A 10,491-nucleotide genomic window follows, 5' to 3' on the forward strand; every position below is an offset into this window, starting at 1 on the left:
AATTTTCTTATCTTTGTCCATTTATTTTATTTCAATCCCTATGCTTAGAATTCTGACTAAATCCCATCTCCACTTGTTAAAATTCTTCCTGTCTTTCAAGGCATAGCTCTAAAACTACCTTCTCCATGAAGCCCTCTCGGCACTCTCCACAAATCCCTCCCATTTTCAGAGAGGACTTCCTATATACCTTTCTTAATTAGAGCAACATTTTCAACAACTACATTGCCTACCTGGCTATGAAACCTATTTTCCCAACACTGATGATCTCCCAATGATATAAGAACTAAACCTCTGATTTCATTGGTATATGAAGAATTACCAGGTGTGGGAACTCCATCTATCAATCACCTTCCCTTGAACTTAGAATTAGAGAGTTGCTTAGAATGTTGACTTTAAGTCCTTGCCCAGTGTCACACAACCCATACATGTCTGAAGAAGGATTTGGACCTAGATATTCCTGGCCTCAAGCCTGACTCTCTATAAAATAAGCCTTGCTTTTCAATACAAAATACCACAGTCTCAGAAGAATCAAATTGGTATTTAACATTGAAGAACAATAAAAAGATAGATATTAGATGTTTAAATTAACTTTAGAATATTATTAAGGATATGTTCTGGTAAGTAACCAATGATATCTCCAAGTTTATGATTGACTAGAAAAGGAGGTGGGCAGATCATGTCACATGGTACCCAAAAATTATTAAAGAACTCAGAGCATGTAGAGCATTAAGAAGATCTTCTATGTAAGATATCTGAAGAACATAAACTAAAATGTCAAGCAATGGCAATATTTGAATAGCATGTTATTTTTATCAAGGAGTTAAGTGCACACTGGCAAGTTAAAAAGATTCAGTAGTTTATCAAAATATATCCTCAGCATTTAGGTGCCTTGTAACAAAAAACTAGTTTATATTTTTTAATTCAATATTTATTTGGATCCAAGATAAGAGATTCACAAGAAATATGATAAATTTAAATTAAGCAAAAGGCATTTTAAGCACCTATTATGTGTTAGTATGCTACATGGTAGAGATATAAAATCAAAGGCTAATCAGTTCTCTGTCTCAAAGAGCTTGCATTCCACTTGCAATAATTTAAAATCGAGGGGCACATGGTACAAAAGACCTTAGACTATTATTTCCTTTAAATCTAAAATTTCTTAGATGGTAGATCCTGAAATACTTCTTTATGACTCTAATAATAATAACTAGATCACATTTAAAATTTTGTTTAATTATTTTTAGTTTTCAACATTTATTTGTACAAGATTTTTGAGTTCCAAATTCTCTCCATATCTCTCCCCTCCTCCACACCCCAAGATGGCAAGCATCCTGATTACTCTTTCTGCCAGTTTTCCCTTCCTTCTATTACCCCTTCTATTCCCTTCCTCTTACTTTCTTATAGGGCAAGATAGATTTCTTTACTCGATTGCCTGTATATCTTATTTCCCAATTGCATGTAAAAATAATTTGTACCATGTGTTTTTAAAACTTTCAATTCCAAATTCTTTCCCTTTTTCCCTCCCCACCCACTCTCAATGAGAAGGCAAGCAATTTAATATAGGTTATACATGGATTACATTTATAGTTTGCAAAGGGCTTTCCTCACAAATATAAAAATCCTCTTTTTTGACTTCCGAAGTCCTCTACAAACTGTCTCCTTCCTACCTTTTCAATATTTTACACTTTACACGCCTTCATGTACTCTGATATATTTTTTGCCATTCCAGTGACAGGATCCTCCATCTACATATTTTTGGAATTATTACTGGTTTTCCTCCATGCCTGGAACTCTTTCACTCTTCATATGTATCTCCTAACTTACCTGACTTCCTCTAAAACCCAGCTGAAACCTCTTCTTCTACAAAAAGCTTTTCTCTCAAATTATCTTCAATTTACTACACACACACACACACACACACACACACACACACACACACACACACACACCATTCTATTTATATATAGCTGTTTGCATGCCATCTCCCCCATTAAATTATGGGCTCATTAAGAACAAGGAATGGCTTTCCGGTCAGCGGCAGCCATCAGGCAGGCTAGGCGCGAGCTGTGGAGGAAGAAGCATTCCGAAGTCATGCGGAACGTGCTGCGCGTGCGCTGTGCGCTGCTGGCAGTACCGTCGGCTGCTGGCGCTGCACCGCGGCTGGGCTACAAGGCCAAGCAAGCTTATGTCATCTACCGAATTCGGGTCTGCCTCTGGGGGCGAAAGTGCCCCGTGCCCAAGGGTGCCACCTACGGCAAACCTGTGCATGACGGGGTCAATCAGCTCAAGTTTGCCAGGAGCCTTCAGTCTGTGGAAGAAGAACGTGCTGGCCGCCACTGTGGGGTCCTAGGAGTCTTGAACTCATACTGGGTGGGTGAAGATCCAACCTACAAATTCTTTGAGGTCATTCTTATTGACCCATTCCATAAAGCTATCAAACGAAACCCAGACACTCAATGGATCATCAAGGCAGTGCACAAACACAGAGAGATGCGAGGGCTTACCTAAGCTGCCTGGAAGATCTGGGGTCTTGGAAAGGATCACAAATTCCACCATACCACTGGAGGATCTCGTAATGGTGCTTGGACAAGGCTCAATACTCTCCAACTACATCGATACCGCTAATTGGTGTGCATTAGTTTGTAAGCTTAAATGTTTAATAAACAACATTTATGATTAAAAAAAAAAGAGTAAGGGATGATTTTTCCCTTTCTTTGCATCTCGAGTACTTAGAAAAATGCCTGGTACAACATTGTGGCCCTCTTTCCAAATTTATATTTTTATGGATTCTACTTCGCTTTTTAAATACTATGGAATTTCTTATTATTGTTCCATTCTTTTAGGAGTTCAAAGGATATTATATTTCATCAGATATTGGTTCACTTTCCTTTGTAATATTTGTTAAGTAATCTTTTGTTCTTCATTTTGATTTTTAATATCTCTCTGTTGATTTATTTTCATGTATCTTGGGCTTTTATTGAAAATTGTTCCTTTGAAATATTTGGTGCTTCAATTTTTTTTAATTGCCAGAATCATTAACTTTCTGACTGTTTTTCTGGTGGGCACAACCTCAAGGCTTATCTGCAAGATTGCCTCAGCTTCCCTGCACTGGGGGATTTATAGTATCAAGAAAGTTTCCCAGTCTGGGTCTCTTGAGAGCCCATGGAGAATCTTATCAACTATCATATCTATAAGACTTGAGGTGGAGGTGGGGTCAAAGAGTGAGTCATTACAGTGAAAAGAAATGTATTAGTCAACTAAGGAACAAGAACACTTGCGATAGCTGAAGTAGCTACAGGTTTCTAAGTTACAGAATATACATTTTTCCATTAATCTATATAAATTGGGCCCCCATCCTAATTCCTTCTTTTTCAAAATGAATTTTCACACCTGTCATTTTGGTCATGTTTCCCCCTCAACAAAATTCACTTCCTTCTTGCATATTCACTTCCTTTTTATATCAAAGTTGACCACCAATTTTTCACTAAAGATATAATAGCTATGAATTTCTCCTCCTACTTTTTTTCTTTTCATTTTTTTCAGATCAAACTTCATCTGTATAGAAAGTGTTTTATGTTTATATTATTGTAGTTCCTGTGTCTGTTTTGACATGTATATTTTCAGTTATTTTATACTGTCTAGTTATTTTAAATGGTCTAAAAAATATTGAATGATATGGCTAACACATATTATAGTTCATGATTACTACCCCTGCTTTTTTTTAACATGAAAAATTCTACTCCTGACCTTTTTTTATGTGTTTATGTCTATCTCTCATTTAATAGCATTTCTTGAAAACAACATATTGTTGAATTCAAATTTTTAATCTGCTATCAATTTCCATTTTATGGGTAAATTTATCCCATTTACATTCTAAGTTATAATTACTTGTATATTTTCCTATTATCTATTTTTTCTCCCTATCCTCCTCACCTTATTCTTATCCTATCTGCTTTACTTCTATCCACTACCTTTCCATCCTTTCCTTTACCTTAACCCTTCAAGAATCCCTCATTTATTCTCTACCCTCACTCTCTTGTTTCTTTCTGAATTTAGAAGACTTTTATAGTCAGCTTGATATATATGTTGTTCCTTATTTAGCAATTCCCGATAAGAGTCAGTTTTCAGTACTACCTACCACTCCCACTAGCTTTTACTGTATCATTTTTTCCCTTTTTTGACTCTTTTGTATGAAATAATTGCTTCTTTTTGTCTCTCCTTATTCTGTTTTTGTTTTGTTTTTTAAGAATCACTCCATCATACTCAGCTCAGGCCAGGTCTTTCTTTCAAACTACACAAATGAAAATGACACTCATAAAAGAACTGAAAATAATTTCATATATAAGAAGTAAATGATTTGACAGTATTGAGTACTTTATAATAGGTCTTTAATGTTTACTTTGTATTTCTCCTCTATATTATATGTCTAATTTTCCCAAAAGTTCTACTGTTTGTTACAAATACCTGAAAGTTTTTCAGTTTGTTAAAATGTTCATTTATTTTTCATTCAGGATTTATACTTGAATTTTCTGGGTAAGTTACCCTTGGTCATAGGCCCAGTTCTTTTGCTATATGAAATAAAGTATTCTGACACCTCTGGTTCTTCAATATCATACCTGTTAGATTTTGTATAATCCTTATTTGAGCTCCACAAAATTTAAATGGTTTCTTTCTTGATGTTTCCAATATTTTTTCATTAATTGGGAGCTTTGAAACTTGGCTATGAAATTCCTGTAATTTTTCCTCCTGGGATCTCTTTCAAGTGTTTCTTTTCCTTTCTTTTTTTCCTATTTCTGCTTTGCTATCTTGTCCTGGAATTCAGGCAATTTTCCTTGATATTATTTTATAGTATTGCACCAAGATTCTTTTTTTATTGTATTTTTCATGTATTCTGACTATTCTTATATTATTTCTCCTCAATCTGTTCTCTAGATCAGTTGTTATTCTTTTGAGATGCTTCACATTCTCTTCTATTTTTTTCACTTTTGATTTCATTTTATTAAGTCTTTCTGTCTTAGAAAGTCATTTGCATCTCTTTGTCCAATTCTAGTTTTCAAGGAATTATTTTCTTCCTTAAGTTTTTGATTCTCTATTTCACATTGGTTGACTTTCTTTTTCATAATTTTCTTGATTTTCTCATTTTTTCTTATTTGATTTTTAAAGCCCTTTTTAAGTTCTTCCAATAAGTGTTTTTTGTGCTTGAGACCATTTCATATTTTTCATTGAAAAAGGAGTAGCTTTTTAAGCTTCATTATCTTCCTCTCAGTATGAACCTACATCTTCTCTATCCTCATAGCAGCTGCTGTCATTGGGTCCTTTCTCCTTTGCTTCCTCATTTTTATTTTTTTTGTTTATTTTGTTTTTAGCAGCTATTAGTGTGATCAAGTTCTAGTCCAAAGGTATGAGGAATAATGCCTAATCCTCAGGTCCTTTTTTCTGTTATTTTCTGAGGTCTGTCCCAGGGCTCAAACTTGGACTTTCCTCTCCACGCCTAAGCCTCAACTGAAGCCCTGGGATCCACTCTCCCAAAAAAGTGATCTTACTACCTCTCCAATAGCTACAAACTATAGCTGTCCTCTCTTCCCTGAAACTGAAACCAGGGACTCTACTATCCTGCAAATGCCCATAGCCAGCAGGGTCCCAGTCCCTCTTCTATGGCATTGCAATGGTAATGGGGATTTAAAGATCTTCCATGCCCCTTGTGCTGGCAATCAAAAATGTACTTAAGCACCTCAAGTTCGTGATTATATCAATTATTAAGACCCAGAACTTGTGAATCCCACAGTTGGAGGAAGTTGTTGATATAACTGGAAGAGATAGAACAGAGAGGAGCTAATGCCATATATAATGAAAAGCCCAAGCTAGAGAGTCAGAATTTCTGAGGGAGAGATAACTGCTAGGATCCTGAGAACTTCTGAGAATTGCTATGAATTGAGAACAGAATGGGGAACAGAACTTGTGGTTGCAAAATGGAGAACTGAGAAAAAATGAGAATTGAGAAGAACTGAGAAATGAGAAGAGAGGAGAACTGAGAGGAAGCACGACTGTGATGCCAGTATATTGTATGTCTGTTTTGATGTTACTTTGTTAGATTTGTCTGTTGATGGAGAACGGTGCTCTTGTTACAGAAGCCCTAGGATCTTACTGGTGGTTCAGAAGTCCTGAAAGAGGATTTTCTTGTATGTTTACAAAAACCCTGGAGGAGGGTCTTACTGGCATTTTCAGAGGTCCTGGGACTATACTGATGGTTTGTGTTGATTTCTCAGACCTTGATGTTGGGTCTAGGTTGATTTCACAGGCAGAAAGTGAATTGATGAGGATGCCAGCAATGTGAATGAATGTTATCGTGACTTTGTTAAGCTTTGTCTTCTCAGGAAGAGAGACTGTGAAGGACATGAGGTGGACTAGACACTGTGAGCTTCAATATGGAACAGAAACTGCACAAGGGGCTGGACAAGGAACTGAGTTGTCTGCTTTTGAACTCAGTTGACAGTCAGATGGATTTGGGCAGGAGCTGGGACCACGGAAGAGGAACCATGGAAGCTGAGAGCTTGCCTCCAGTCAAGATGAAAAGACCTCTCATTGGGTATTTAATGCACACTGAGAAGATCATGATTTACTGTGGCTTAGTGGTGGAGAACTTTGACCTTTACATTTAGATGACTGAGTTAAGGACTTCTCCAATTAAGAAGAAAGAAGACTTTTTGATTGAAGAGATTATGATAATTTGACCTAGGGGTGGATAACTTTGACCTTTGTACTCTGGGTCCATTAAGGAGACAATATTCCTTAAGGATGATTGAATTAAGGACTTACTAAATGACTGAGTTATTAAATGACTGAGTAACTAAATGAATGTACTTTGTTTAAATCTACATGGCCACTTTGGTGAAAACTATGTGGTCATTTTAGCGATAAATTGTTACGTCACAACATTGTGAATGCTGTACTTTGAATTCTATGAATGTTTTGCCTTAATTTACTGCTGAATAAATAGAGAGTTCACTATACTATGTAATCAGAACCTTGAAACTGTTCACAGCAGTAGTCCTTTGGAAAGTTCTTCATGCTTGGCTTTATATGTATTTACTAGCAAGAGTGTGCCAGCTCCTTATCCCCTCAGTGGAAGCCTAGATCTGGATGCATGGGATCAATACAGATATGGTTGGCCTACCTCATAAGGTTCTTCAATATTCTCCTATTCAGCTGTCAGACCCCCCAAACTGTCCAAGAGATGAAAATTTCTAAGGCCAAGACTGCTGTTTGTTAATTCTACAGAGTTGGCCTGAGGGTGTTTGTACTTCATTCAAATCAAACCTCTAACCCTGGAAGTCAGATCTTAGGTTGTCTTACGAGAAACAACTGCTTTACTCTGATTTTTGTTTATTTCAACTACTCTACATTCCCTCCAAAGCAATGTTCTGTATTTTTCTGTGGAGGAAATTAGGAGAGGAGAAAGTTTTTTGACCAGCTCCACCATCTTCCCAGAATCCTCTCCTTTTCATTTCTTTAAAGATTTTCATTTATGTGTTTCTTATTCCTTGTTCTATGTACTCCTTTGAAGCTAAAGAAAATTTCTCATCTGAAAACAACCTCTAAAATTATTCTATATATTCTATATTCTAAAATTATTTTATATTTCCTCAATATCTCTATACTCGTTGCATAAGTAGAAAGGCAAATAGGATGGACTTTGACATTTTAAAATATGTATATATGTAAATAAATTTGTATGTTCATATATGCACTTAAGTTAGTTATTCAAGGGCCAAAACAAATCAGATCAATGTGCAATTATTTAGTGGAATAACTTTTGCTTAAACAGATGATGTCAATACTCAGAGTCAAAAAAATCCATTTACCACATAGTCTCCTTGAGGGCAGAGATTGTTTCTTGTTCTGTAAGGTCCTTAGCAAACTGAGCCAACTCTTCAGAGTCCTGGAACAACTGAGATTTCAATCAATTATCTGAGCCAATTTTGCTTTGTTGCTCTATCTAAATAGGCCTTATCTTAGGTTCTTGTTTCCTATAAAAATAAACTTTTCTTTCCCAATTTTGTGCCTTAAGTTCTGGAGATGTAACACTCATCATTTTTCATTTGGGTTTAGCTAATCTATAACTTATCATAAAGCTCTTTTATGTGGGAGGACTTTTCTATCCATTTCTTCAGCATTTTAATATAAAAATTCATATTTCTTCTGTAAGCCATGTGTAGTGTTTTAAGACTTGAAATGAAAAAAAAATTACTTCTTGAAATGATCCCCCTCCTAAAAAAGGCCTCCCACATCTCTGTTTTAAACATAGTTTTAAATTAGCAAACAGCAAAACATGTCGTTGAAGTTAAACAGTTTTTTTTTTAAAGCAAGCCTAAGAATGCTCATATTTAATTATGGCTCCACATAATTAAGTTTGGCAATCTGGTGATAAAACCTTTAAGTAATGACTCATAAAGAGATAAAAATGGAACATGTGTTTAATCAGTTCACAGCCTTCTTCAGAAGCTGGCATAGCTCAGGTGCTAATGAGACATCTGTTGCTTGGGACACTAGAGAGAGCATGCAAATCAGTAAGGGGGAAAAAAAGTGTAAGTAAGTTATACATGACAGATGTACTTACCACAACTTGGGTGGGATTTTAAAATAATATTATTCAACAAGTGAGTTGTTTAAAATCTTTTCTCCTTTGCTCTGCTTAGAAAATCCCAGAGTGTTCTCTAAATGTTATTAAGGTGAATTGTACTTTATAAAACTTTAAGATCTTTACAATCACTGGCCTATTTGACATTCATTCTCATCCTATCTCTGATACATTCCAGTGGTGAGAACCTAGGGAAGGTATCCTCTCAGTACTCTAGGCAACTCTTTAAGGCTCTTAGTGGCAAAGAAGGTGATGTATTGATAAAGGGAGTTTGCTCACCCTGAGTTCCCTGTCCCTCTCAATCACACTTCCAGCCTATATCCCTATCATTTTAATTGAAAATGTTCTATTCTATGGAAGAGCTATGGAATAGAAAGATGGTATATTAACCAGAGGCAGTTAAACAATCCATATAGTTTTTATCTGTTTCATCAACTTCCAACTTAGAGCAATGACAATGCCGATCTCTTCCTCCCAAGCAAGAGATAAACTTAGCATTATTATGTAAGGTCTTAGTTTACATGAACCTTTTGAATCTTACAAAAATGAGGTAGGTCCAAGCCAGAATTTTCGGTGTTGGCATTTGGGAGTAAATTTGGCATGCACACAAAATAGAACTTTCAATAATCTTTGTGATTCATTATATAAAATACGTTGATAAAACAAATTCAGTTTACTAATGACTAGTCCAGCTTAAAGAATAAAATGAAGGTTCTTTGGAAATCTTGTAGTCCAAATCATAAAATGTAGGGTCTTGTCCTCATTCTACTCCACATTATGAGCTTCAATGACATTCCCACTCATACTAATGGCAACAGTGAAGATAACACAAGAATTATTCAAGCTCATTGAGGGGGAAATATTAGTGTTTATGGAGAAGGATAGGTGTGAGTTCAGTTTTGTTGGAAAGGAGATAAGGAGGTAGAAGCCCTAAGGATGTGAGGTGATGGAGTGATGCAAAGATGGAGTTAAGAAAATGATAGGAAAAAAGGAAAGGAATGAACAATTTGTATACTACTGTTCCTATAGCCCCTTGGCATCTAAAGTTCCTACAATTTAGTCTTAAGTTGGTAATTTGGCAGGGGAATCCTCAAAGAAAAATTAATTAATTAATCAACAGGAACTTATTAAAAGCCAATTATGTACTAAGCACTGTGCTAGATAATGGAATACAAAAGCAAAATGTGAGACATCCTTTGATTTTAGGAAATACACACTCTACCTGGCAGATATAGAATGTTCAATTTCAAGAAAGGGAAAAATATGGTATAGGAAGATGGAAAGAATGATGTTACACCAAAAGAATTACAGGCACAGACCAATTACAGCTTATACACAAAATAAATACAAGGCGATTTCATTTGCAGTAGTGGTGTAGCAAGTAAACTAGATGCATCAAAAAAGTTCTATTAAAGGAGGAGAAATTTGAGAAGAGCCTTGAAAGGGATGAGGAAGAGGTGAAGAACAAAGCATTATGGGCATGGGTTATATTTTATGCAAAGGCACCAAAGTAGGAGATAAAATATAAATATGGGAGACAGAAGGGTCATTTCTAATGAAACAAAGAGTACAAAATGGGAAGTGACTTATTATCACCCTGGGGAAAAAATCAGTGGGAACCAAATTGTGTGTGTTAAATTCAAAACCAGAAGAATTTCCAGTTGAAATGACCCAGTGTACAGTTTTTAGGTGTCCAGCTCTCCCACATAAATTCCAACAATAATTTGAAAAGGGCATCGTAATGAATAATGATCAAGAAATCAAAAAAGAAATAATCATAAGAGCCTGCAACCAGTTTACTACTACTACTACTACTACTACTACTACTACTACTACTACTACTACTACTACTA

At 35.7% G+C, this 10,491-nt stretch overlaps 1 pseudogene; it reads left to right on the plus strand.

Annotated features, from left to right (window-relative positions):
* The first annotated feature begins 2,019 nt into the window (after positions 1-2,019).
* On the plus strand, positions 2,020-2,625 carry LOC138163968 (large ribosomal subunit protein eL15-like; annotated as a pseudogene).
* Positions 2,626-10,491: the final 7,866 nt, after the last annotated feature.

Source organism: Petaurus breviceps, unplaced genomic scaffold (assembly GCF_028583685.1).
Source record: "Petaurus breviceps papuanus isolate PSGF00001 unplaced genomic scaffold, PetGlider_PUasm1.0 189, whole genome shotgun sequence".
In the NCBI taxonomy this organism is placed as follows: Eukaryota; Metazoa; Chordata; class Mammalia; order Diprotodontia; family Petauridae; genus Petaurus; species Petaurus breviceps.